The sequence below is a fragment of the Neoarius graeffei genome, chromosome 5 (genome assembly GCF_027579695.1).
Source record: "Neoarius graeffei isolate fNeoGra1 chromosome 5, fNeoGra1.pri, whole genome shotgun sequence".
In the NCBI taxonomy this organism is placed as follows: domain Eukaryota; kingdom Metazoa; phylum Chordata; class Actinopteri; order Siluriformes; family Ariidae; genus Neoarius; species Neoarius graeffei.
The window spans coordinates 32,820,171-32,847,320 of NC_083573.1; the positions used below are offsets into that span (position 1 = coordinate 32,820,171).

The 27,150-nt window shown below is 44.8% G+C and overlaps 1 protein-coding gene across 3 annotated transcripts in view; it reads right to left on the reverse strand.

Annotated features, from left to right (window-relative positions):
* The window catches only part of ddr1 (discoidin domain receptor tyrosine kinase 1), a 198,067-nt gene that overhangs the window by 127,738 nt on the left and 43,179 nt on the right, over positions 1-27,150 (reverse strand). Inside the window, exon 1 of one of the 3 annotated variants that reach the window (XM_060921565.1) lies at positions 9,094-9,180. The exons of the other annotated variants lie outside the window; for them this stretch is intronic. The gene's annotated coding sequence lies outside the window, so the exon portion shown is untranslated. Of the gene's footprint in view, positions 1-9,093; positions 9,181-27,150 lie in introns of those variants that run through there. 3 annotated transcript variants of the gene reach the window in all.

Sequence of the window (27,150 nt, forward strand, 5' to 3'; positions counted from 1 at the left end):
TTTTATCAAGTCCAGAGTCAAGACAGCCATCTACCAGGAGATTTTAGAGCACTTCATGCTTCCATCTGCTGACGAGTTTTTTGGAGATGCTGATTTCCTTTTCCAGCAGGACTTAGCACCTACCCACAGTGCCAAAACTACTACCAAATGGTTTGCTGACCATGATATTACTGTGTTTGATTGGCCAGCCAACTTGCCTGACCTGAACCCCATAGAGAATCTATGGGGTATTGTCAAGAGGAAGATGAGAAACACCCGACCCAAAAATACAGATACGCTGAAGGCCACTATCAAAGCAACCTGGGCTTCAATAACACCTCAGCAGTGCCACAGACTGATCGCCTCCATGCCACACCGCATTGATACAGTAATTCATGGTAAAGGAGCCCCAACCAAGTACTGAGTGTATAAATGAATATACTTTTCAGAAGTTGGACATTTCCGTATTGTAAATCCTTTTTTTGATTGATCTTAGGGAATATTCTAATAATTTGAGATACTGGATTTCTGATTTTCATGAGCTATAAGCCATAATCATCAAAATTAAAACAAAAACGGCTTGAAATAGTTCACTTTACATGTAATGAATATAGAATATATGAAAGTTTACCTTTTTGAATTAAATTATGAAAAAAGGAACTTTTTCATGGTATTCTAATTTTTTGAGATGCACTAGTATATGCCTTAAAATGTGACACGTGTGTGTGTGTGTGTGTGTGTGTTGCAATTATTGTTCTTACTACTATCCTACTGTTCAGTGATCTGTGCCACTATTATTGCTGTTTCCGTTTCTCTGAACAGTAAGGCATCTCGCTCACCTTTTAACCCGAGCGCTCTGGCCTTCCCTGGAGATTCGTCTACTCACCTCCGACATGCGCGCGCTGTTACACTCACAGCTCACCGGTCACTGGCTTTATGTAAGAAAACATGATTTTAATGCCAAGCAGTGACTTCAGCGTGTGTCATTTTTACTCGCGTGACTCACGTATCCGGCTGAGCTGACCGTCGGTAAAGATTCTGTGTGAGCAGCAGGAAGACTAAGAGTTACTCATGTTTGGAGCAGAAATGAAGAGTGAGAACATGGAAGACGGGAATAATACGAGGAAGCCTGACTCATTTTAAAAACGCACGAGAGAGAGAGAAGAGAAGAGAAAATGGTACTGAAAAAGGGAGACAAAAACAAAAACAGCATTGTCTGTAGTCTGCTGGACAGGACTCTCAGTTTCAGTTAAGTCTTGCATTCCCCTGGTCACCTGCACACACTCTCTCTCTCTCTCTCTCTCTCTCTCTCTCGCTCTCTCTCTCGCAGAAATGAGAGGTGCATCAGTATGATACGACAGGATTTATCACATCAGTCAAACAGAAACACACAGTCCAAGGGCGAGTCATGTTCCAGCCCAGTGCGTTTGTATTTCCTCCTGCTGCGTGACCAGAGACACTTTGCCAAGAAGAAAGCTGGGGAATGGAAGAACCATCACGGACGGAAGTGACGGAAAAAAAAAAACCCTTCACAGTCGTATTTCTAGTTTAAAACGGCTATCAGAGTGGTGAAACAGTGATCAGATCAAGTTGTACAGGAACTGCTTTGCTTCTGCCTTCTGAATTGTAGAAACTGCGATACATTATAAAATTATGATTTTTTTTTTATATTATATATTAAAAAAAAAAAAAAAAAGGTTTCTGATCCTGTGTCCAACCAAGCCGTGAGCAGCATCAGGGCTTGTAGTGTTTTGGTCAAAATACAGTACGGTGAACTATATTTTCAAAATAGTACTTGTTCATACACTTGTGAAACTAAAGCCTCGGTCACAACCGGCCGTACGTGCTCCTACGGCCGGTCTACGTGCAAAAAACGCAAGAAACGCACGGAGGGCGCGGTGTGACGTGCTGATTTTCGAGCCGTAGACCGGCCGCAGAGGTTCTTTGTCATGTCAAACAAACTCTACGGGCGCTTACGTTTTTTTCAGGTTGCAAGACCTGCGTCCAAAGTGCGTCTTTCTCCACGAACAAAAAAAACGCAGCGATTTGGGAAACGCCAAAAATTGCATGGCCAAAAAAATCGCACGTCCAGTTGTGACCTAGGCTTAAACGTGCTCATCAGTACTAAATAATGCTTCCGAGCATAACTGAATGCGATCCAAACATATGCTTTGCGAAAGGCAATAAACGGTCGCGAAGAAGAACTAGGGTTTACCATACGCCCAAGACGGAGCCGGTCGTGATAACGGACCTCGACTTGGCGGGCGATATTGCACTGTTGAGTGATTCCGTGAGCCAGGCTCAGACGCTGCTCAGTGGTGTCGAGACGCCAAGCAGAAAGCTCGGGTTGACCTCGAACGCAAAAAAAAAGACCGAGGTAGTACCGCCGAACATCTCGGGCAAGGTCAAGCAGACTACTCGCGATGGTGAGGAGATTTCTGTCAAGGATGGTTTCAAGTACTTGGGCTTGTGCATTGGTTCATCAGGGAAGGATATTGGTGTGAGAAAGGTCCAGGCCTGGTGCGCACGCCATAAGCTGAAGAACATCTGGCAATCGGGTTTAAAAAAAAAAAAAGCACATCTTCAGTGGAATCTCTTCTCACCTACGGATGTGAGGCCTGGGCACTGACGGTCCGGGAGGAATCGAGAACGGACAGTTGCTAGAAGCATTAGCACAGTGGTGTAGTGGTTAGCACGGTCGCCTCACAGCAAGAAGGTTCCGGGTTCGAACCCAGCGGCCGGCGAGGGCCTTTCTGTGCGGAGTTTGCATGTTCTCCCCGTGTCTGCGTGGGTTTCCTCCGGGTGCTCCGGTTTCCCCCACAGTCCAAAGACATGCCGGTTAGGTTGACGTGGGGCAGCCTTGGGCTGAGGTGCTCTTGAGCAAGGTACCGAACCCCTGACTGCTGCCTGGGTGCTCTGGTGTGGCTGCCCACTGCTCTGGGTGTGTGCGTGCATGTGTTCACTGGTCCAGATGGGTTAAATGCAGAGGATGAATTTCACTGTGCTTGAAGTGTGCATGTGACTAAATAAAAGGTTTCTTCTTTCTTCTTCTTCTTAGAAGCATTCTATCCATCTAGGTCGAGTTTCCTCGGGAATAACTGGCTACGGCATGCCAGGACGGCCAGCGACCCAGAACGGTTCCGATTTCATCTGCTAAAGCGAGATCAGTATCGCGCATCAGCTGGTTGACATGTCAGGCGCTGTCCGCCCCGGGAAGCCTGACCATGGCGTGGTTCCCACAGAACCAAGTTGTGGGCTGCCTCATTGCTGTAGCGGACACAGCGCCCCGCCAAACGCAATCGTCTTGATCTTATCTTTAAAGAGAGTGGTGGTAAATCTCCATACAGCGCTTCATTTGGAATTCGGTCCCGCCAGGTGACATTGTGGACTTTTCGGGGTATGCATGTGTGGCGACCGTCCGGTCTCGATTCCTCCCGGACCGTCAGTGCCCAGGCCTCACATCCGTAGGTGAGAAGAGATTCCACCGAAGGTGTGCTTTTTTAACCCGTTTGCCAGATGTTCTTCAACTTATGGAGTGCGCACCAGGCCTGGGCCTTTCTCACACCAATATCCTTCCCTGATGAACCAATGCACGAGCCCAAGTACTTGAAATCATCCTTGACAGAAATCTCCTCACCATCAAGACCTCGCTCCATCCAGCATCCAGTCACTAAAAGAGGTCATTGTTGAAGAATGGAAAAAGATTGATGTTGCAAAATGTCGCCAACTTGTTCATTCCATGCCTAGAAGACTTGGTGCTGTCATTAAAAATCATGGAGGCCATACAAAGTACTAGATGTAGTAGTTTTTGTTGTGGGGTGCACTCATTTTTGCACCACCCTAATTTGAGTAAAACTGAAAAAAATGTGTAATCTAAGTTATATTATTAACCTTACTTTCACGTTATAAGTTAAACAGATGTCAGGCTTTCATCTAAACCGGGGAACAGGGGCGCTGCGCCCTCTTACTCTCGGCGTGCGCCCCCTTACCGAAATGCCGATTGAACCCCAAGTCACACTTAGGCCGTGCACTTATATGCTACTGCACAACATGCAGTCTTTCTCAAAACGATCTTTTCTCCGTGAAAACATCCCAGCAACACCACGTGACAATGTGTCTGATCATCAAATACGTTATAATTACTCCAAAAATATTCCAATCATAGTAGATACACCGCCAGACGGTGCAAAAACAATCCGAATTGGCGTTTTCCAGACTGAGGCGCCATGTTGTTTAGTTGTTTACTTGTCGCGGCTGCTCTCGCGAGATTTGACATGGGTTACATCATAGACATATAAACATAGACGCCGCATTGAGCTGGTGGCCCGTTGCTGGGATACGTCAGAGTGTTCGCCATATTTGATGTGGCAAATCTTCCCCGTAAACCAATGCAAGTAAATGGACTGAACTTCATAAAGCTCCTTTCTACAATAACATTTAACTCGATGCCTTTTATTCACCCATTAAGACACACACGTATATATTTGGGAAACAAACAGGCATCAAAACAACATATATAACTTTTAATGTGATGGTTATAAATAATGTGCGAAATACTCGTCAATATTCCGTGGGAGGTGTGACCTAAATTTCCTCAACATGCAGCAGGCCTATACCGGAATCAAGCTATCGGAAACTCTTTTTTTTTTTAAATTCCGCTGCTACCATCGTAGGCTACTAATGATATCTACACATCAAGGCATGTTTTGGAGCTCAGCGGGGATCGTGTAGAATAATGTGCTGCGCTTACACTGCTGAAGCCGTGCCGTGCCGTCTCCGCATCACTTTCATTAAATGCCGTGCAGATAGGCTATAAAATGTCTCCAAAAACAATTTTTGCAATATACAGTGTTATATGGAAAAAAAAATTAATTAAACCATATTACAAATGGGATTGCTCCATGTGATTGCTTCACAGTCTGACATGCTTCCAATCTCTTCTATTTTCGAGTGTGCCATCACCATCTGACAGCTGGTGGTGAAATTGGTTGGGTGGGCTATGAAATAAATTATACCCATAGAAAAAAAGAGTGGAAGCTGGGCCAAGGGCGTAGAATTGGCATGGATCTGTCAACATCTCATCACCGAGCGGCTATTATGCGCGAGACTTCATATTAGCCACAAAGTCAGAAAAATCTGTTCGTAAAATTACGTTATAATGACCAAATACAATGAAAAGTATTTTTCCAGTCTCACCTGTGAAAGGTAATCCCGTGTGATCTCGTTTGGACGGTAAACCTGTTGGTACAGTTAAACGCAGCACATGAACGAGGCATCTTTATTCTCGGCTACTGTCTAGACGCTATACCAGAGACGGTTGAAGAATCTCCACTTTGCCCCATCCAATATGGCGGCGAGGATGACGTATGATTCTACGCAGAATGCGGCGTCTATGTTTATATGTGACCCCTCACCGAATCCAGGGATGCATGTCGGCCGAAACGAATCCGAGATAATCACAAAAGAAGCATTTTTTTTTCGAAATTTGTGATTTTCGTTTTTTTCCATCATGTGCAAGTTGAGATCTTGAAGAATGCAATCAGTATGTCAGATAATAGATCGTTTTGTTGGAAAAGCATACATTTTTTGTTGCAAATTGTCTCGTTTTTGTCAGGACTGTAGCCTGCTTGGGGGTGTGGGTAAATTACCATATGGGCCATTCACATGATGATTTAAGTCTTTTTTTTTTTTTGCCAATCAGCTGTATGATACGAGCTGAGCTCGTGGCTACTTAAGCTGCATACAGACGTGTGATTTCACTATGGAATGAGCAAGCTAAACAGAGCGCAGAGGAGCTGAAACACCGCGAAGCAAACAGACGCACGGTATTTACATTGGAGATAACCATTTCTAGCAAAAAAAACCCGCAACCTCGTTTTCCAGATTGAATGGAATACTTGAATGATCGGATGATACACAGACCGTTCTAGGACTACATTCCATCGGAGGCACTGATGTGTGCCAGGCGACGTTTCTCTTTCTGATGGGGTAAGTTTATTAATCTAAGGCTGTGTGGTTATTTTTGCATGTAACGGAGAGTGTTGTGGTTTGGTTAAGCCTAGGTCACAACTGGACGTACGATTTTTTGGCCGTGCGATTTTTGGCGTTTCCCAAATGGCTGCGGGGTTTTTTTTGTTCACGGAGAAAGACGCGCGTTGGCCGTAAGTTTGTCTTGCAACCTGAAAAAAACGTAAGCGCCCGTAGAGTTTGTTTGACATGACAACGAACCTCTGCGGTCGGTCTGCGGCTCGAAAATCAGCACGTCACACACGCGCTCTCGTGCGTTTTACGCGCGCCCTCCGTGCGTTTCTTGCGTTTTTTTGCATGTAGACCGGCCGTAGGAGCACGTACAGCTGGTTGTGACCGAGGCTTTACATGAAACTAGCATTGCGTTAGTTGTGTTATCATCGTGCTATCTATCTTTCTTACGGTGTGAGTAATTTTTCAACCACAAAACGTTAAAGTATACTTTAGGACTTATTTTCGCACTTCATAATCGTTTTGGGCATACTTTGCATGGAAGGAAAATTGACGTGGTGATCTTTGTTTACATGAAAGTAGCATCGTGCTAGCTAGTAGGGGGTAGGGCTTTCCTTAATGTCATGCAGATGAGCACCATTATGTGCCCGCCCTGCACCCAGAGTAACTGAGAAGGAAAACTTTGAGGGCGATTTTCTCCCTTTTCTGTTTTAAGAGGTATGCACTTTCAAAAGGCCACACATTCTTCAAATATTGTCAGATCTCCACATGGAAGGCATCATTGGAAAGCTTAGAAACTGTACTTTCTGAATCTGTCAATAAATCAAAATGCCCCCGGGCCGACATGTGTCCCTGGATTCCGTTATCTGACACAATGTCTATGGGTTACATACAAGGTCAGCTGACTTGTAGAGCGAGATTTCTCGAGACTGAATGACCTTTCACCCACCGGCGCCAAAGACTGTCCGGGGCAGAAGAAGATTACTTCTTTCTTTTCAATGTTGACAGACAATTTGTTACAATTTTCCTCTCAGATAGCCTCAGAATGTTCCATTGTAGCCTTAATTTTTCAAAGGTTTCGCACGGCGGAGGGGGGGGACGGACAACTGGCACCATCCCCCCCGCCCCCTCGCCATGGTGAGCGCCCTCATACTAAATTTTTCTAGAAAAAACCCTAGATGTTATATTAAACTTTGTCTCGTCGACATTTTGGAAATTGTTTGTGTTCACTGAGATATTGTTTAAAATGTTACTTTTCAAAGGGGGTGCACTCATTTACGCTGAGCGCTGTTTGTCGTCAACACGTGTTTGAAAAGAGTAACCCGAAAATGGTAAGAAAGAAATGGCACCGTGTTGTAAAATGGTCTACGAAGTTGTGTGTATACAGTATAACTTGTACGATGCCGTAAAATACAGAGACACCTGGTGTTCGATCCCCCCCACCCCATCCAGTTAACAACGTACTCGTCTGCGATTACGGTCCCCAACCATTAGCGAAGTACGCCCACCCACTAAATTTTTTTTTTTTTGCAAAAATACACGATTTACAAAAATGGTATTTTTGTGATCAAATCGGCGGATTTTTCACAGCCCTAGTAATGAGCATAAACGTGTCTGAAAGCCGTTTCTTTAGTCTAGTCCGTTTTTTTCGAATGGTGACCCGAATTGTACACACTCACTGGCCATTTTAATAGGAACAACTGCATGCGCAGTTACACTCATTCTTATGACACGATGACGCAGTGGCTCCTGCCTCGCTTCGCTTCGCCTCGCCTCTATGATGCAGTAGCCGTAAAAACAAGACGACGTGGTCGTCGCTGTCCCCTGCCACGAGCATTTTATGAAGACCTCTTGACATTTACCCCTTTTCCACCAAATCAGTTCCAGGGCTGGTTCGGGGCCAGTGCTGGTGCTGGTTCACAACTCGCTCAACTTGCAAGCCAGCTGAGAACCAGTTTGCTTTTCCATAGCTCGCGGTGCTAAGGGAAGACACGTCATTATGTCACTGTATACATCAGTTACGTCGCTACGTTTGCATAAACCTTGGCGCGAATATCGAAGCAAAAACAACACGGAAGAAGCAACAGCAACAACAATAATAATAATAATGGATGACTTCACGTTTGTACAGCTGCTGCCTCTCGTCGCTTAAAAATGGCGATCTTTCGCGGTCTTATTGTTGTTGGTCTTAACAACTCCGCCCCCCCCCGCTGACGTAAGCGGTTCTTTCCTCTGGCCCAGCAGAGAGTTGGTGCTAGCCTGGAACCGGTTTTTCTCGCCCAGAGCCAGTTCTTTGTCAGTGGAAACAGAAAACCCGGTTCCAAACTAAGCACTGGCCCCGAACCAGCCCTGGAACTGCTTTGGTGGAAAAGGGGCAATTTACGCCCTTATAAACCCATTGCTTTAATATTGACCTATGATGTCGTTAAGTGCTATGACGCTGTGCCAGCGGGGGCGTGGTCAAGCGTCGGTCTGTGAAAGGAGGGCGGAGTCAGGGAAGGTAAATGGCAGAATCACTGCAGCTGACGTGAATTAACCGGTGTTTGTGTGTCTCCCCCAGTGACCGCGCCCTATAAAAGCCCACTGTAGAAATAGTTGAAGGTGGGTGGAGCGCAGAAGCACGGCAGGCCAGAACGCAATTCTGACAAAAAACCTTTTATTTGCGCTTTTCAGCGGCTTACTTCGCTCGCCCACACACACACACACACACACACACACACACACACACACGTGTCCAGGTTGGAGAGAGCTCCCTTTCTCTGCTCTCTCTCTCCTTTTATAGGGCGCGGTCACTGGGGGAGACACACAAACACCGGTTAATTCACATCAGGTGCAGTGATTCTGCCACTTACCTTCCCTGACTCCGCCCTCCATTCACAGGCCGACGTTTGACCACGCCCCCGCTGCCACAGACGCCTTTATAAAACGCTGCCCAGCTTTTTTCAATAGTACGAGCACGCAAAAGTTTCATCGATGTAGCTTACGTAGTTTCTAAGGAAACTTGTCCAGATTGAAACGGATGGACAGATGGACTCCATTCCTATAACCCCCTGCGCACTTCGTAGCAGGGGATAAAAAAAAAAACACAGGAAAAACAATTGTGAGAAAGTCTCTTGCATTTAGACTGATACCAACCATCAGTTTTCGCCTTGGAGGGGAAAAAAAAAATGAGTATCGGAGAGAAGCAGGTCTGTGCCTGCCGCGTCTTCGGTGCTGGTAATGAGTCGACGCCTGCTTTCTGACAGCTCCCACAGCACACCTGTGCTGCTTGTAATGGAAAGTTTAATTTATTACTTTTTTCCCCACACACCAGTGTTTCAGCTCACACACACACACACACACGTCAAATTCCTCACCTGCAAATCCTAACAGGGTATGAACACACTCACTCATATACCTGGGTTTTACAGTTGTGTATTTAACGTACAGCGTTTCCTGCTCAGATATGCAGCGTTCAGACTTTAATAAACACAATGTTCATGTTTAATAGGAATATAAATGATACAGCGTACCATATCGTATCACGCATTATTATACGTACGGTACGGGCCACTTTTCCCATGAAAAGAAAAAAAACACGTGTATTCTATTCCCTTCTAGTGGGTTTATTGACAGCATGCAATATTGTTATCATATCGCTTATCCTCCGTGTATTACGCCGCTCTCCCCAATGGAGAATGAGCGTGCAATATTGTACGTTGTCAAGACAACGCGATGTCACACATCGGAGCTCATGCGAAGATCCGATGACAAAACATATTCTGCTGCGCATGCGCACAATCATTTCTTTGTCGGCCGGGAAAGACAGAAGACGAGGCTGATCCAGTGCTCGGCGCACCCGGCGGAAACTAGGGATGGCGAAAACTAAAAAAAAATCTTGACCGACCACCGAGCCTCATTAGCCGGTTAACCTATGAGTTTAAAATTCTAGGATTGGAATTATTAGAATCTATTCTAAATCTAACCGCGAGCATCCGCACATTCAGTCCCAGTCGCTGCCCTCCACTCACATTACCTTTTCTACAGCGCGAAACATTTAGTCAAACGCGGCACTGATGTCGAGGGGTTTGTATCGGAGCGGAGGACGAATGGCTCCAGCTTAGAGACGGTTTCAGTTGGCCATGATGGCGTTGAAAATAAAGTCAAGTGCTAGAAGTACAGAACGTTCAGTGATGGGAATAACGGCGTTAAAATAAAGGCTGTTATAACGCCGGGTAATCTAATTAATTAGCTACAATCGTTATAACGCCGTTACCAATATCAACACGCCATTACTGCATGGTATTGAAGTTGCTCTGAAGCCGTCACCGACTTGGCTCACAGACATAAAAGCTGCGTTTGTCACTCCCCCTCCAGACACCGCTGTCATTTCATTCTCTCCCCTTCCCTCCAAAAGTCGGCATCTGCGCCTTTAGTTTGCGTGGAGAGATCTGATCTGCAATAACATGCATTGTTGGCTACAGACCGAAACATACTTTCAGAATGCACTGGCCAAGGCAGGACTAAACTCCATCTGCCTTCTAATAATAATTAAAAAAAAAAAAAAACAGAATAGTAATTTGTAAGCTAAAAAGCCTAGCCTGATACTTTTATTTTTCACAAATACAGTCGGTGTTAATAACTGCAGTAGGCTTGTGTTGATATTGCATATAGAGCCCTGCACTCCCGCGGGAGTCCCGCGGGACCCGCCGCAAAGCAGTGCGGCGCGGGACAAATCTTGAAAGCTCATTGCGGGCGCGGGCGGGACCGGAAGTGCACATATGCGCACGCAGGTGGGAGCGGGAGTGCACATATGCGGCCGGGCAGGAGCGGTGATAAGCTGCAGTCCCGCTAACTAAAAATGTATTTGAAATAAAATTTATAAATTATTAATTTATGTCTATCATATATAATTTGTGCTAGATATTTTATTTGGCATTAATAAAAACATTTTAAGATGCCTAAATTTGCAGAGAGAGTCAGATTGAGTGAGGAATGGCATCCTTTGATCACTCTAATGACTTGCAGTTCACACCCAGCTAGCAAGAAAACCATGAGTGAAGTGATTTATTGCTTGCGTTAGTCTACAACTTTAATCAGAGAGACAGGTTACACAGTGACGGTACGCTTGACTCAATGCTATCCCAGAAATCCTTCCTGTAATATGCAAATTTGGCTGTCCAATCAGAGGCGGCCAAATTTGCATATTACAGGAAGGATTTCTGGGACAGCATTGAGTCAAGCCTACCGTCACTGTGTAACCTGTCTCTCTGATTAAAGTTGTAGACTAACGCAAGCAGTAAATCAATTCACTTCTCTTACTAGCTCTGTTTTGCAAAAGAAAAAAAACACCATTAGTACAAAGCAAGCCCATTCACTTTTTTATGCTGATCGGAGAATTACAATGGTTTCCTCATGTGATAAAAATGTGCGATTCACAATTAAATATTTTAATCGCATTACAGCAGTAATTATTATTATTAGAGACACTACATGCTGAATTCAGAAACAAGGTAAACAATAACAAATGTGAGCTGTAGATATTTATGCTCAAATCCACTCAAAGTAGGGGGCGGGGCACCATCACGCTGTGTCAAGACAAGAACTTTTCTGAGAAATAACGCGAACGTCTGCATCATGCGGGATTTGCGGGCGGGAGCGGGACAAAATATGGCAGGCGCGGGCGGGAGCGGGACTGAAAATCATAATTTTTTTGTGGGTGCGGGCGGGAGCGGGACTGAAAATCATAATTCTTTGCGGGCGCGGGCGGGAGTGGGACTGCACAATGCGGGAGCGGGCAGGAGCGGGACTGAAAAATCTGACCCGCGCAGACCTTTAATTGCATACTGCTACAGACTCGGCACTTTTCTTCGAAGTGAGCCACAGAGACCTCAGACTGCAATTGTTTTCCAGCTACTGATATTACGGTTCATGGCTGCTAATTGTGCACAGCCATTGGGAATGGGATCGCTGGAGCTGAGCTGATTAGCCGCTAAGCTAATATAGCAACTGTCTGATGCTAAGTAACATCAGTGAGTAACCAGGTTTTAGTTCAGATCTTGTGTATTATTATTACGTTGACATTAGGGATGTTAACCGATGACCGTTTGACCGATGGTTGACCGAATCAACGTCAACCGGTTAATTTTTTTTTGGTTGTCGGTGAAAAAAAAAAAAAACAATCGTTTTGAAGCTGCTGATTTTGGAGCGGAGAACCTGGAATTCTGTGTTGTAAACGCTTGGGGCATGCCATGTGGTGTAAGGACGACAGCTGACAAATCAGAAACACTCATTCAGTCATGTCCCGCCCTCCCGCCCCAGTTAAAGACAGCTGACAAATCAGAAACACCCATTCAGTCATGTCCCGCCCCAGTTGAAGACAGCTGCCAAATCAGAAAGAAAAAAGAAAAAAGTGTAAAGACAGGCTTTTTAGCTTACAAATTACTATTTTCTTTTTTTAATTATTATTAGAAGGCACATGGAGTTTAGTCCTGCCTTGGCCAGTGCATTCTGAAAGTATGTTTCGGTCTGTAGCCAACAATGCATGTTATTGCAGATCAGATTTGCTTATGTAGTAATTTTAATACAGAATTTACCCTGATGAAATTATTCAGACACTCCAACCCCCCCCCAAAAAAAAAATCGGATCTGCACGAGCAGTGAAAAAGGCGCGCCGTTTGCATCCCTGTTTAAACTCGTAGGTTAACCGACTTTAACCGGCTAATGAGGCTCGGTGGTCGGTCAAGATTTTTTTTAGTTTTCGCCATGCCTAGTTGACATTAATATTCACCAGACTAATCAACCATCGACTTCATTCATGCGCCGTCTTCTTGTTTCTTTGATAGTCAAGAATTTCCTTGATGTTACGTACCTGGTTAACATCGTAGTAAAACGTAATCCAACACTGAGACTTTTCTTTCGCCGAGTGGCAGCTGTCTTCAACTGGGGCGGGAGGGCGGGACATGACTGAATGGGTGTTTCTGATTTGTCAGCTGTCGTCCTTACACCGCATGGCATGCCCCAAGCGTTTACAACACAGAATTCCAGGTTCTCCGCTCCAAAATAGGCAGCTTCAAAACGATTGATTTTTTTTTAACCGACAACCAAAAAAAATTAACCGGTTGACGTTGATTCGGTCAACCATCGGTCATCGGTTAACATCCCTAGCGGAAACCCACACAGACACAGGGAGAACGTGCAGGGCTCCACACAGTCGGCTGCTGGGCTCGAACCCGGAACCTTCTTTAACCTGTTTAAATACAGGGACAAAGCCTGAGAACACTGCAGGAACACATCAGGCACCGCTGACAGCCTGGAAGCACATTATGACTCAACATCACAGCAGCGTAGTAATTATACCACCTATGTGGTGTAAGTAAACCTGGCCTTTCAGAGCGGATCGAATATGTGGCACGACTGTGTGATTTTCACAAAGACTAGTGAGAAAACTGTCCATCTCTCTCTCTCACACACACAGAGCGGATATGCTGAAACTGAAGAGCTATGATACAACCATTGTTGGATTGATCGACAATGATGATGAGGCACCATACAGGGAGGAGGTCCGAGCACTGGCGGCCTGGTGCAGTGACAACCACCTCAACCTCAACACCAAAAAGACAAAAGCGCTCATTATTGACTTCTGGAAGACACTCGGGCATCAGTGGGGAGGAAGTGGAGCGGGTCAAAAACTGTACGTTTCTCGGCAGAGGACGTGGGCTGGACTGTGAACACCATCCACGTTATTAAAAAGGCCCGGCAGCGTCTCTTTTTCCTCAGAACGCTGAAGAGGAACAAACTCCCTCCACCTCTGCTGAGAAACTTTGAATCACTGCACAGTAGAGAGTGTCCTGACCTATGGATGTGCGGTGTGGTATCCCAGCTGCACCGCGTCTGAGAAGAAACAACTGCAGCGGGTCATCAAGACTGCTCAGTGGATCACTGGCTCCCCACGCCTACGCCTACTCGAGCCGGCTCCTCCGACGGGCCACGAAGATTCAGGATGACCCCGCCCACCCAGGACACTCTTTTCCAACCTCCCCTCTGGCAGACTCAGAGTCATGACAACCCGCACCAGCAGACTGAAGAACAGCTTCTTCCCCATGGCTGTGAAGAGACTGCTGCAGGAATATAGACTGCACCTTTAATCTGCACTTTACTGTTTTTACTCATCTCATCTCATTATCTCTAGCCGCTTTATCCTGTTCTACAGGGTCGCAGGCAAGCTGGAGCCTATCCCAGCTGACTACGGGTGAAAGGCGGGGTACACCCTGGACAAGTCGCCAGGTCATCACAGGGCTGACACATAGACACAGACAACCATTCACACTCACATTCACACCTACGCTCAATTTAGAGTCACCAGTTAACCTAACCTGCATGTCTTTGGACTGTGGGGGAAACCGGAGCACCCGGAGGAAACCCACGCGGACACGGGGAGAACATGCAAACTCCACACAGAAAGGCCCTCGCCGGCCCTGGGGCTCGAACCCAGGACCTTCTTGCTGTGAGGCGACAGCGCTAACCACTACACCACCGTGCCGCCTCTTTAAGAACTGTCTTTTAATATTTATTTTAGTACAATGTTTTATTTCACTTTTATGTGCAATTAATTTGATTTGATTCATTATTTAAGTACAGTGTTTTATTTTCCTATATTTAAACACAGTGTTACTGTTCAAAGTACTGTGTGTAATGTTACAGTGGCCAACAATATTAAATATACTTGTTAAATAAAATCTCCGCCTTGTTTTTAATGAATAATTAGGCCTACTACGCTACTGTATTTTAATGGTCATTATGGTGGTACTTGGAGAGCCAAGTATTTTCTGAGGTGGTACTTGGTGAAAAAAGTTTGAGAACCACTGTTCTAGGACATACGTTTATTGCCTCAGGCTTGAACCAATCATAAAGTCATGGCTGTTTGAGCCTAAAGGAAAAGCAAGAGGAGTGTCTTTGAGAATATGGAAGAGAGATGAAATGGGGGGAAAAAAAAAAAATTTGCCAAGGCGCTCAACATGAACAAGTCAAGTCATGAGTCGAATTCGTTATGGCGCATGTCCAGGTCCACAAGTGTGTTGCAAAGCAAACGTGTGACTTGTATGGCCTTGTACAGCATTTCATGTGTGTAAAGTTTTCAGTCCTCGAATCTCTATGGAGCCGGGCCTTTACAATCGTATTTACAAGCGTCTGTAAATGGTGGCCTAGCTGTCCGCCAACCTACTCATACACTACCGTTCAAAAAAGTTTGGGGTCGCTTTGAAATGTCCTTATTTTTGAAAGAAAAGCACTGTTCTTTTCAATGAAGATCACTTTAAACTAATCAGAAATCCACTCTATACATTGCTAATGTGCTAAATGACTATTCTAGCTGCAAATGTCTGGTTTTTGGTGCAATATCTCCATAGGTGTATAGAGGCCCATTTCCAGCAACTCTCACTCCAGTGTTCTAATGGTACAATGTGTTTGCTCATTGCCTCAGAAGGCTAATGGATGATTAGAAAACCCTTGTACAATCATGTTAGCACAGCTGAAAACAGTTGAGCTCTTTAGAGAAGCTATAAAACTGACCTTCCTTTGAGCAGATTGAGTTTCTGGAGCATCACATTTGTGGGGTCGATTAAATGCTCAAAATGGCCAGAAAAATGTCTCGACTATATTTTCGATTCATTTTACAACTTATGGTGGTCAATAAAAGTGTGACTTTTCATGGAAAACACTAAATTGTCTGGGTGACCCCAAACTTTTGAACGGTAGTGTGTATAACGTGAACTTGTGTGCTAAGAAGCAAATGTCGCATGTACAGGACAGACAAGCCAAAACGTACAGGAAAAGAAAGAAGCCAGAACGTCCAACGGAACTGAAATGTGAGAGAGGACCAACCTCCATGACTAACTGTTTACAACAGGAGAAATCAACAAAGGACTACATTTTGTTCCCCAAGGCAAGACCTAACCAAAACAAAACAAACATCGATCAGAACTGAATTCGCATGATCAATGAGAGAGGAGATACAAGTCTAGTCAGAAGAGAAATGGGCTAAGTTGACCGAATAACTCATTTCTGAGCAAAAAAAATTGACAATACAGGGAGTTTCAAAAAATGTGATGTTATTTCAGATGTAAATATGGCAGAAACTACCGTACATAGTCGAGATAAATGAAACTGAACAGGCTTAAAGGATATGGGACATGGATTTTTTTCTGGGTATAATTATGTATAAAGGACATAAGAAATGCCATCTAAATCACTGCAGGGCGTCAAAAATGTGAAAATCATCACATTATTCAAGTTTTTTTATACATCAGCGTAAAACAATGATTCGTTAATTAGCTAAGCGGTCACGTGACCCGTGACATCACAAAAGCTTTCCAAGGAGCCAGCGCTTGGGAATCTAATGTAAACAGGTTACCGAAATGGACACCATCGACAGTGACATTCCCGATGTTTCACAGAGATGTGAAGTTAGACCCTATCAATTCGAACCGATAGCTGGAAATTCACATGAACATGGATCTTGTCTTTACTCTGACGGGTCAGATGATTCTGAGAGTGAGGGTTCATTCAGTCCCCATGAAACTGAAAGCGGTCGGCTCGATAACACTTCCTGGTAAGTTAAAAACAATTCTGCTCAAAGGCTAATGATCTGTTGAAAGAAGTATTATTTTTCTATCACACATTGGAAGTTCATCATAGATCTAGCTAAAGTCTGTTGCAAGCTAGTTTTTTTTTTTTTTTGCTGATATTTTTCGAGATTGATTGAGATACAATGCTTCCAGAGTCCGAGATGAAAACATTCAAAATGGCGAAACGAGTCAGAATTATGATAATCAATAATTGATACACCCAAAATTATAATACTAACCCTTACCTTGGCTTTCAGTCGCTTAGCGCAGAGGTCTTCAACAGGGGGGTCGCGAAATCGCACCGGATCACTCATATCAACAAAAATATTCCTGCCCTGTCCCCTGGCCTCCGTGCAGGGATGCAAACAGCGCGCCTTTCGGCGGATGCCGCCTTTTTCACGGCTGAATCGCGCAGATCCGATTAAAAAATAAATAAAATAAATAGCGATATTAATTCATGGGCGGCACGGTGGTGTAGTGGTTAGCGCTGTCGCCTCACAGCAAGAAGGTCCTGGGTTCGAGCCCCGTGGCCGGCGAGGGCCTTTCTGTGCGGAGTTTGCATGTTCTCCCCGTGTCCGCGTGGGTTTCCTCCGGGTGCTCCGGTTTCCCCCACAGTCCAAAGACATGCAGGTTAGGTTAACTGGTGACTCTAAATTGACCGTAGGTGTGAATGTGAGTGTGAATGGTTGTCTGTGTCTATGTGTCAGCCCTGTGATGACCTGGTGACTTGTCCAGGGTGTACCCCGCCTTTCGCCCGTAGTCAGCTGGGATAGGCTCCAGCTTGCCTGCGACCCTGTAGAAGGATAAAGCGGCTAGAGATAATGAGATGAGATGAGATTAATTCATGAAACATGAAGTATAAGGATGAGAAAAAAACAGTTTAAATCGGGAAGCTGCGCACATTTGTGCAGCCTGGCGCAAATGTGCGCAGCTTCCCTATTTAAACTGTTTTTGTTTTTCTCATCCTTATACTTTCTGTTTGATAATATTATGCACTGTAGATGACGATATGTTCAAACTCTTTGCAATTTTACACTGTCGAACTCCTTTCTGATATTGCTCCACTATTTGTCAGCGCAGAATTAGGGGGATTGGTGATCCTCTTCCCATCTTTACTTCTGAGAGCCGCTGCCACTCCAAGATGCTCTTTTTATACCCAGTCATGTTAATGACCTATTGCCAATTGACCTAATGAGTTGCAGTTTGGTCCTCCAGCTGTTCCTTTTTTGTACCTTGAACTTTTCCAGCCTCTTATTGCCCCTGTCCCAACTTTTTTGAGATGTGTTGCTGTCATGAAATTTCAAATGAGCCAATATTTGGCATGAAATTTCAAAATGTCTCACTTTCGACATTTGATATGTTGTCTATGTTCTATTGTGAATACAATATCAGTTTTTGAGATTTGTAAATTATTGCATTCTGTTTTTATTTACAATTTGTACTTTGTCCCAACTTTTTTGGAATCGGGGTTGTATTTGATCACCGTCGTAACTCCGTTTTGCGCAGACCCAAAACCAATACGATCGTGTGTTTTGATCTAAACGGAAAGCCTCAGGGTCAAGGTCACTACCTCACCAAAAGTAGTAACTTAAAATCACTACACCATATAAAAATTCAGTTATAAATCTGTGATTTTGTTTTTTAAAACGAAAGCTGAAAAGTTGGGTATAGAATATGTTTCTTACAGAATATGTTATGATGGTAGCTGGTCTTGTATGAATTTCTGAGCTATAAAATGAGTTGTGGTGTATTTTTTACCGTAGCGTGTTATTTGTGTGCGGGGAAGGACACACGTTAACAATTTGCATGTGTAGAATGGAATTTTCCACTCCAACAGTTAGAAGTTGATCGCGCTTCCATTTGCGGTCTTTCTGTTACGCGGGTGATCTGTTCGGACGTTATCACTGAAAAGGTGAGTTTTGACAGTTTTATTTTGTTTTAGTTTTGCAGTATAAGGCAATAGAATGTTTGTTTCTTTTTCATCTTACTTTCATATTTCGTAGTGTTTGCGTATTTTTGGCCAATATTTTGCAACCATGGTCAATTTAGATGGAACTTTTGATAGACTCTACGGCCAGTCATTTTGCCCCGCCCCCGCCTCGCGCTCCGTCCGGTGCATAGTGATGTCCCGTTGCTCGCACGCCGCAGCAGAGACCCGCGCGACCTTCAGCCGGTACAGTCGCTGTTCTTTTACCAGCGCCGTTATTCTCATCTTTCCAGCGTGTTCTTGATTTTTCCATTGTGCCTATTTCGCCGTATCAAATACCCAAAATGTATCAGATTATTCATATTTAAGTGAATAATCAGTTCAGTCATCATAACTTGGCATTTTTAACCCAAGCAATCAAAAAGAGGAAATTTATTCAATATTTTCACTCATCTGTGAAGGAGGGGCTTTAATTCTTCATGATGGAGTTATTTTATATGGAAATCAATTTTACCAAACCATTTGAATTGTAATCAAAAAGATTTCCACAGTGGAGGCCAGATAAAGCAAGATGCTATCTTTATTCTTATTAAACATGACAAAAGAAACATTGAGTGTTAGGTAAATGCAAAAAAAAAAAAAAAAGACATTTTATTTTTTGACCAGGGCGGCACGGTGGTGTAGTGGTTAGCGCTGTCGCCTCACAGCAAGAAGGTCCTGGGTTCGAGCCCCGGGGCCGGCGAGGGCCTTTCTGTGTGGAGTTTGCATGTTCTCCCCGTGTCCGCGTGGGTTTCCTCCGGGTGCTCCGGTTTCCCCCACAGTCCAAAGACATGCAGGTTAGGTTAACTGGTGACTCTAAATTGAGCGTAGGTGTGAATGTGAGTGTGAATGGTTGTCTGTGTCTATGTGTCAGCCCTGTGATGACCTGGCGACTTGTCCAGGGTGTACCCCGCCTTTCGCCCGTAGTCAGCTGGGATAGGCTCCAGCTTGCCTGCGACCCTGTAGAACAGGATAAAGCGGCTACAGATAATGAGATGAGATTTTTTGACCATAATGTCCCAAATGAGAGAGCAGTTTCTGAGATGGACCCGTATCTTCAGTAGTTTTAAAAGATATGGCTTGGAAACGAAAATGTGACCGGACGGACGGAACCCGTTTCTATATCGCCCGCCGCACTTCGTTTGGGCAGGGGATAATAACTCCTCGGCCTTATGGCTGGATGAGCTAAAAAGGAAACCTCGTGATTCAGCAGAGTAGAAAGCAGGGCAGAGGCAATAAACGACTGGGTGTGGTAAAGAGGTGTTTACTTTTTTTTTTTTTCCCCTGATAACTTGTGGCAACATTACTCTGAAATATTTACCCTCGCCTATATCCTTAACGAAAAGGCTGTGGCACGCGTGACTGGTTTTCCCCCACAGGCTTAAGCAGGATGTCAGAATTAAAGCTCAGAAAGAGTTACTTAATGATCAGCATTCCTCCTGCTTTATTTCTGAGAAGAAGAGAGCACGCATGGGACGGTCCTGCTGCTTTCCATTGGCTCGTGTTTGTTTTAACGTCCACCTCCATGAACTCAACATTCGTCACTGCCAGAAGCGAATTTCATTCTTTTTTCGCAACATGGCATCCTTCCTGCTTCGAGATAATGGTCTTGTTCACCAGGTAAATATTTGCACTCAGTCCGGCAGGTTCCTGGCTCGGGAGTGGCTGCTTGCATGAGAAATCAACCGCTCTATATCTTGTGTTCATTAAAAAGAAAGGCTGTTTATTTTTGCTGGTATTTGAACGACTGAGGTCATTAGGAAACCAAAAAGAACAGACAGAAACACAAGGTCCTGGAGAAAATCAATGGAGTGTGCGCTGAAGGGGGAAAAAAAACAAACACACACCACCACCCACCTCAGGTCCCAACCCCAAACCGTCCACCTGATTTATGTGCAGTACTGCAGATCGCTCATTCCGTCAGGTCACACTGTAGGTGTACAATTCCAGACTGCAGCACGTGTTGCCCGTCTGCACAGAGCGCCAGTCCTCCTCTGCCCTGTCCATCAATGAAATGGACCACTAAAGTTTATAACGAACTTCTTTCTTTTGATTGCTCACCAGTTACTAAAGTTAAGACTGCCTGGGAAGATGAACTGGATCTAAACTTGGAGGATGACTGGTGGGACACTGCTCTTAAGAAAATTCACACAAGCTCATCCTGTGCTCGTCTCACACTTATACAGTTTAAAGTACTGTTTAGAGTCCATTTTTCCAAAGCTCGATTGTCTCAAATCTATCCCAGTATTGCTGACAAATGCGACAAACGTCATGCCTCATCCTGCAATTTAACCCATATGTTCTACTCTTGTCCGCTACTCTCTTGTTTCTGGTTGAATTATTTTGATACCATGTCTAAAATACTATCAGTGACCATAAAAGTCTCCCCCCATGTTGCCATATTCAGGCTCCCAGAGGACCATAACCGGTTTACCTCTCATCAATTGGATATTTTAGCTTTTATTTCCTTACTGGCAAGACGCCACCTTCTACTCCACTGGAAGTCGAATAATGGCCCTTTTCCACTACCCTTTTTCAGCTCACTTCAGCTCGCTTCAGCTCACTTCAGCCCGACACGGCTCGCGTTTCGACTACCAAAAACCAGCACGACTCAGCTCGCTTCAGCCCTGCTTAGCCCCTAAAACTCGCACCGTTTTGGAGTGGGGCTGAAGCGAGCCAAGCCGTGCCGAGTGAGGCTGGGGGCGTGAGCAGACACTCCCCTGTGCACTGATTGGTGAGGAGGAGTGTCCTCACATGCCCACACACGCCCCGCGAGCGCGCTGGGATCTGTAAACACCGCAAACCCGGAAGAAGAATAATTACGAATTACGAGAATTTCTGAAGCCTTATGCGCCTCGCCTCATCTATACGCTCTTGCCAGTATCTGTTGGCGTTGTCGGTGACAACAAGCCACAGCACCAAGACCAGCAACACTAAACGACTCCATGTCCTCCATGTTTATTGTTTACTATTCGGGTCGTGAGACTACCGCTTAAAAGATCACTGAATCAGTGACATACAGAGCATCGTGGACGAGTTCGCGGAGCGCAAGGCTCGTCGTATGCCCTTCAAATAATGCGCGCAGTAGGCTATTGATGTTTTATTATGAGCCATGTACAGTATGTCGCCGAATGTTTTTTTGTTTCTGAGTTACATGTTCGTTTGAAGGACTTAATGTACAAAATAACATAGTTGCACCCCGGAGTGTTGAAATTGGTAAACACAGTGCATTCAGTGAGGTTTGCACCGCCCTCCTTTTATTTCTGACTCTTCCTGTCACCGTTGCAACCTCTGAGCGCTCATTCGTATGCCCTTCAAATAATGTGCGCAGTATAGGCTATTGATGTTTTATTATGAGCCATGTACAGTATCCTAATGTTTTTTGTTTCTGAGTTACATGTTCGTTTGAAGGACTTGATGTACTAAATAACATATAGTTGCACCCGGTAGTGTTGAAATTGGTAAACACCGCAGTTGCGGACATTTTGTAGCCTAAAATGATGTTATGATAAGCTTTAATAAAGGGCCCGGTCATTTGCCCCGCCCCCGGCCCGGCTCTGACTTGTTCCGCCACTGTCACTGATGTCACTGTTTGCGCTGCTTAACGACATCACGTGACGTCCACCCACTTTCGCTAACTCCACCCAATGTGTCCACCCACTTCCAGCCAGCACGGTTCAGCGCGGTTGTAGTCGAAATGCAACTCCAACAGCCCCGCTCAGCTCGACTCAGCTCGACTCGGCACGGCACGGCTCAGCCGCGTTTGTAGTGGAAAAGCGGCATAAAGCTCCCTCGAGTCGTCAGTGGCTCAATGACGTCATGTCTTTTCTAAAGTTGGAAAAGATCAGATATTCAGTGAACGGTAACTCTGCTAAATTTTATAACAAGTGGCTTCCCTTTCTTACATTCTTCCACTCTCTCCAGTCTCTGCCCCCTAACTGACAGACCCTCTCGCTCCCTTTTTTTTTTTATTTATTTTAGGTTTTTTTTTCTTTTGGTTTTATTTGTACTGTGCAGCTTTAATATTCTAATTATTACATAATAGAATTTCGTTATAGGGGCGGCACGGTGGTGTAGTGGTTAGCGCTGTCGCCTCACAGCAAGAAGGTCCGGGTTCGAGCCCCGTGGCCGGCGAGGGCCTTTCTGTGCGGAGTTTGCATGTTCTCCCCGTGTCCGCGTGGGTTTCCTCCGGGTGCTCCGGTTTCCCCCACAGTCCAAAGACATGCAGGTTAGGTTAACTGGTGACTCTAAATTGACCGTAGGTGTGAATGTGAGTGTGAATGGTTGTCTGTGTCTATGTGTCAGCCCTGTGATGACCTGGCGACTTGTCCAGGGTGTACCCCGCCCTTCGCCCATAGTCAGCTGGGATAGGCTCCAGCTTGCCAGCGACCCTGTAGAAGGATAAAGCGGCTAGAGTTAATGAGATGAGATGAGAATTTTGTAATCAATTATTTTTATTTTTTGAATTGTGTAATGTTCTTGTTTGTATGAAAAAAAACCCTAATAAAAATATTTTAAAAAAATAAATGAAATGGACCACTGTGGAGTAGATCCCATGTGGGTGGTGGATCATATACAGAACGGCAAAGGACACGCTCGTTCTTACACGTGGTTGGTTTGTGGTTCAGGTGCGAGTGTTATGATGACGTTAAAACCCGAAGACACCCCTAGTGAAACTCTTTCAAGGATCCGTCAAGTTCACCGTTACCCCTTTTCCACCAAATCAGTTCCAGGGCTGGTTCGGGGCCAGTGCTGGTGCTGGTTCACAACACGTTCAACTTGCGAGCCAGCTGAGAACCAGTTTGCTTTTCCATAGTTCACGGTGCTAAGGGAAGCCACGTCATTATGTCGCTGTATACGTCAGTTACATCGTTGTATACGTCAGTTACGTCACTGCGTTTGCATAAACCTTGGCGCGAACATCGAAGCAAAAACAACAGGGAAGAAGCAACAGCAACAACAATAATAATAATGGATGACTTCGCGTTTGTACAGCTGCTGCTTCTCGTCGCTTAAAAATGGCGATCTTTCGTGGTCTTGTTATTGTTGTCGGTCTTAACAACTCCGCCCCCCCGCTGACGTAAGCAGTTCTTTCCTCTGGCCCAGCAGAGAGTTGGTGCTAGCCTGGAACTGGTTTTTTCTGGCCCCAGAGCCAGTTCTTTGTCAGTGGAAACAGAAAACCCGGTTCCAAACTAAGCACTGGCCCCGAACCAGCCCTGGAACTGCTTTGGTGGAAAAGGGGCATGTGAGGGTCTTTGAGGATCCTGCTGAGGATCTCAAGAAAGATCCTCAAAATATCTTCAAGGACCTTGAAAATTATTTTCAAGATCTTCAAGGATCTACAAAGATCTTTTAACGTCTTGCCAAGATCTTCAAGGATCTTCGATTTTCTTGCCGAGCTCTTCAAGGATATCTCAGAGCTTGTTTTGTATTTATACACATCATCTTGTTTGCTAGTTCCTGTGAGAGGTCAACTTTGCACTTTTAGGCCATCACTCATGAGAACATGTCCCCGAAAGCGAACAGCTCCAGTTATGGAAAGCATCACTGCAGCCAGATGTTGGCTTCAGAGAGGTTCCACTGTATTTTGTAAGATCCATGTACCATGGACTTGATTTCCACTGCTTTCTTGATTGTTAGATGCGTGCAAAGGTCTTGTGAAGATCTTGAAAATATTTCAGGGGAAAAAAAAAAGCACTTAATGAAACCCTTATGATCCTTTCAAGATCTTGGAAACCTTGAAAATCATGAAAGTTTCTTTCAAAGGTCCTTTTGAGATGTTGGCTATTCAGGATTCCGTGGGGTATTCTGATCCAATTCTTATGAATCATAATTATGCCAGTTTCAATCTATTTCCATCCTTGCCAATTCCGTTGAATTAGGATCATTTAAAAAAATGTTTTGAAAGATCCTCATTAGATCCTTGAGGATCTTAAACGATCCTAACAAAGATCTCATAGACTACGTTCAGACTGCACCCTGAAACGACCCATATCCGATTTTTTTGCCCATATGCGACCTGTATCCGATTTGTTATTGACAATCTGAACGACACAGATGCGATTTTTTCACATGCGACCCAGGCCGCTTGGATATGTGGTCCTAATTCCGATGCATATCCGTTATTTTCACATGCGGCTGCAGTCTGACCGGACAGGTCGCATTCATGCCACCTACACGTCATCAACAAGGGACAAACGTCACTATTCTGCGTTGGCTAATCCCGCCTCTTTGGTGGAAAACAACAACATTTGTACAATTTTCAGAATTTAAATAGACTTTTATAGAATTGGTCAAGCTAATCAGGGCTTAATTTGAGGGGGAACAAGCCAGAGCGCGCTCTGGAACCTCGGACGTTGGCTCCGGCAGCTATCTACACTGGATCCGGTGATCCGCCACCTCTCTTGACTATGTAACAAAATTTTAAAAAAACCTCAAATAATTAAATAAATAAATAAATGAATGCAAGTTTATTTAGTGTTAATGTCTGATTTTGATATCTGTCTTGTTGGTGATTTCTCTCATGAAACGACATCCACAAAATATCTGTTTGTATATTACGGAAAAGGAGAGTGCACACTTCCGTGGCCGCGGGAGGAAGACGCGCTGTTCGGGGGGAAAAAGAAGTGGAAGCGCTCTGCCAGCAGTTTTGCATCAATGACCCACGACATGTCATCAGGGCATTCAGGGAAAGTAATGGAGAATTCATCCCAGATGAACTGAAGGGCCTCATGGCCGTGATCAACACTGTCCCTATCTCAAGTGCAGAGTGTGAGCGGGGTTTTTCGCAGATGAACTTAATTTGCAGTGTTATTACAATACATGCCCAGAAGCGCCCCCCCTCTTCTTTTTTTTTCGCACCGGAGCCAGTCATCCTCTGCGCTCCGGGACCTCCCACTTTACAAATTAAGCACTGAAGCTAATGGTGGATTTGGTAGGGACCTGGATGTTAAACCATCCTGTATTACAAGATTATAAGATTGTTCTGGAAATTTCCAGTAATTCGACACCTTAGTCTGCTGCCCACATTAATCAGATTATTGTGTGAGTTCCGCCGCCGCCACAAAAACCACATCGCCAGGTCTCGCCTCATCTCCATGCTTTACTTGCAAACTTGAAGAGTGCGCTTTTTTTTTGTTTACATATTACGTAGATGTGCTTATATTACGTGTCAATTTGCGCATGCGGGACACTTTTGGGTCGTTTTCCGTTCATACTGGAGATCGCATACAAGTCTCATATAATTGGTAATGTGAACGGCCTAACAAAAAAATCGGATTTCACAACAAATCAGATATGGGTCGTTTCAGGTTGCAGTCTGAACGTAGTGATAGAGACCTTGACAAAGATCCTGAGTAAAACCTTGAGGATTCCAGTTAAGATCTTTATAAGATCCTGAAAAGGATCCTTTAAAGAGCTTTGAAGGATCCTTGTTAAATCTTCGAGGATCTTGGAGGAACTTTGCCAAGCTCTCGACAACGACCCTGAAAAGATCCTGATCAAATCCTCAAGGATCCTAGCAAAGATCTTAACAGGATCCTTAGACGGATCCTGGCAATATCTTTGAGAGATCCTTGTTGAATCCTTGAGGACCTTAAGGGATCCTTGCAAAGATCTTTGCGGGGATCTTTATGAGGATCTTTGTAGGATCCTTAAAAGAGCTTTGTCAAATCCTTGAGGATCTTTACAAATTATTTTGCATACGAAGAACTCTGAAGACCTTCCTAAGCTCCTTTAAGGATCTTTGGCAGGTCTTTGACAACCCTCATGGATCCTTATGGCATATTCACACCTACGTTGTTTGGTCCGGACCAAACGAACCAAATTTCCCTTGGTCCGGACCTTTTGGGTTGGTCTGAATACAAACCACCGAACTCTGGTCCGGACCAAACAAGTGGACCGAGACCGAGCTGCAAGGTCGGACTCGGTCCGGACCAAAGGAACCCTGGTGTGGATCTTTTGGAGGTGTGAAAGCAGACCGGACCTAATCCGACAGTTTTGCTTTTTTGTACCTCGGGAGCTTCCGTCGTTTGTCGAGCATTATGGGAAACAGAGTCTTGACACTCCACCGCAAAGTGCAAACACTGTTTCGGTTGTCAAGGGAATCTTACAACAGTCGTTCAGTCATTCAGACCAGTGGTAGGCTAGACTACAGAGTACAAAAAATGAGTAGGGGGCAAACGTGGGCCGAGGAAGAACCGCGTACCCTTGTGGATATATGGGCAGATGTCCACATATCTGAGCTTTTGGAGAGAACACACAAAAACGCCGACGTGTTTGCTGTATTCAATGAGAAAATGAAGGAGAAGGGGTTCACGCGCTCCCCAGAACAATGTCGGCTAAAAGTGAAGAAACTCCGTCAGACCTACATTAAAATCAGGGACATTCTTTCAAAAAGTGGCGGTACTAGCGACGCAAAAAAGAAATTCATCTATTACGATGGATAAGGCGAATATCCCGACACATACCTCCTCCGTCTTGCGTGAAGAGCCAGAACTGTCACAACATGATGTGCGCTCATCAGCGCTATCCTCCGTAGCCGCCTTGCCCTTTGTCGTCGTCGTTGATAAATTACTTGTACAACAGCATAGTAATCGCACAATTGTGAAAACAGCAAAAACT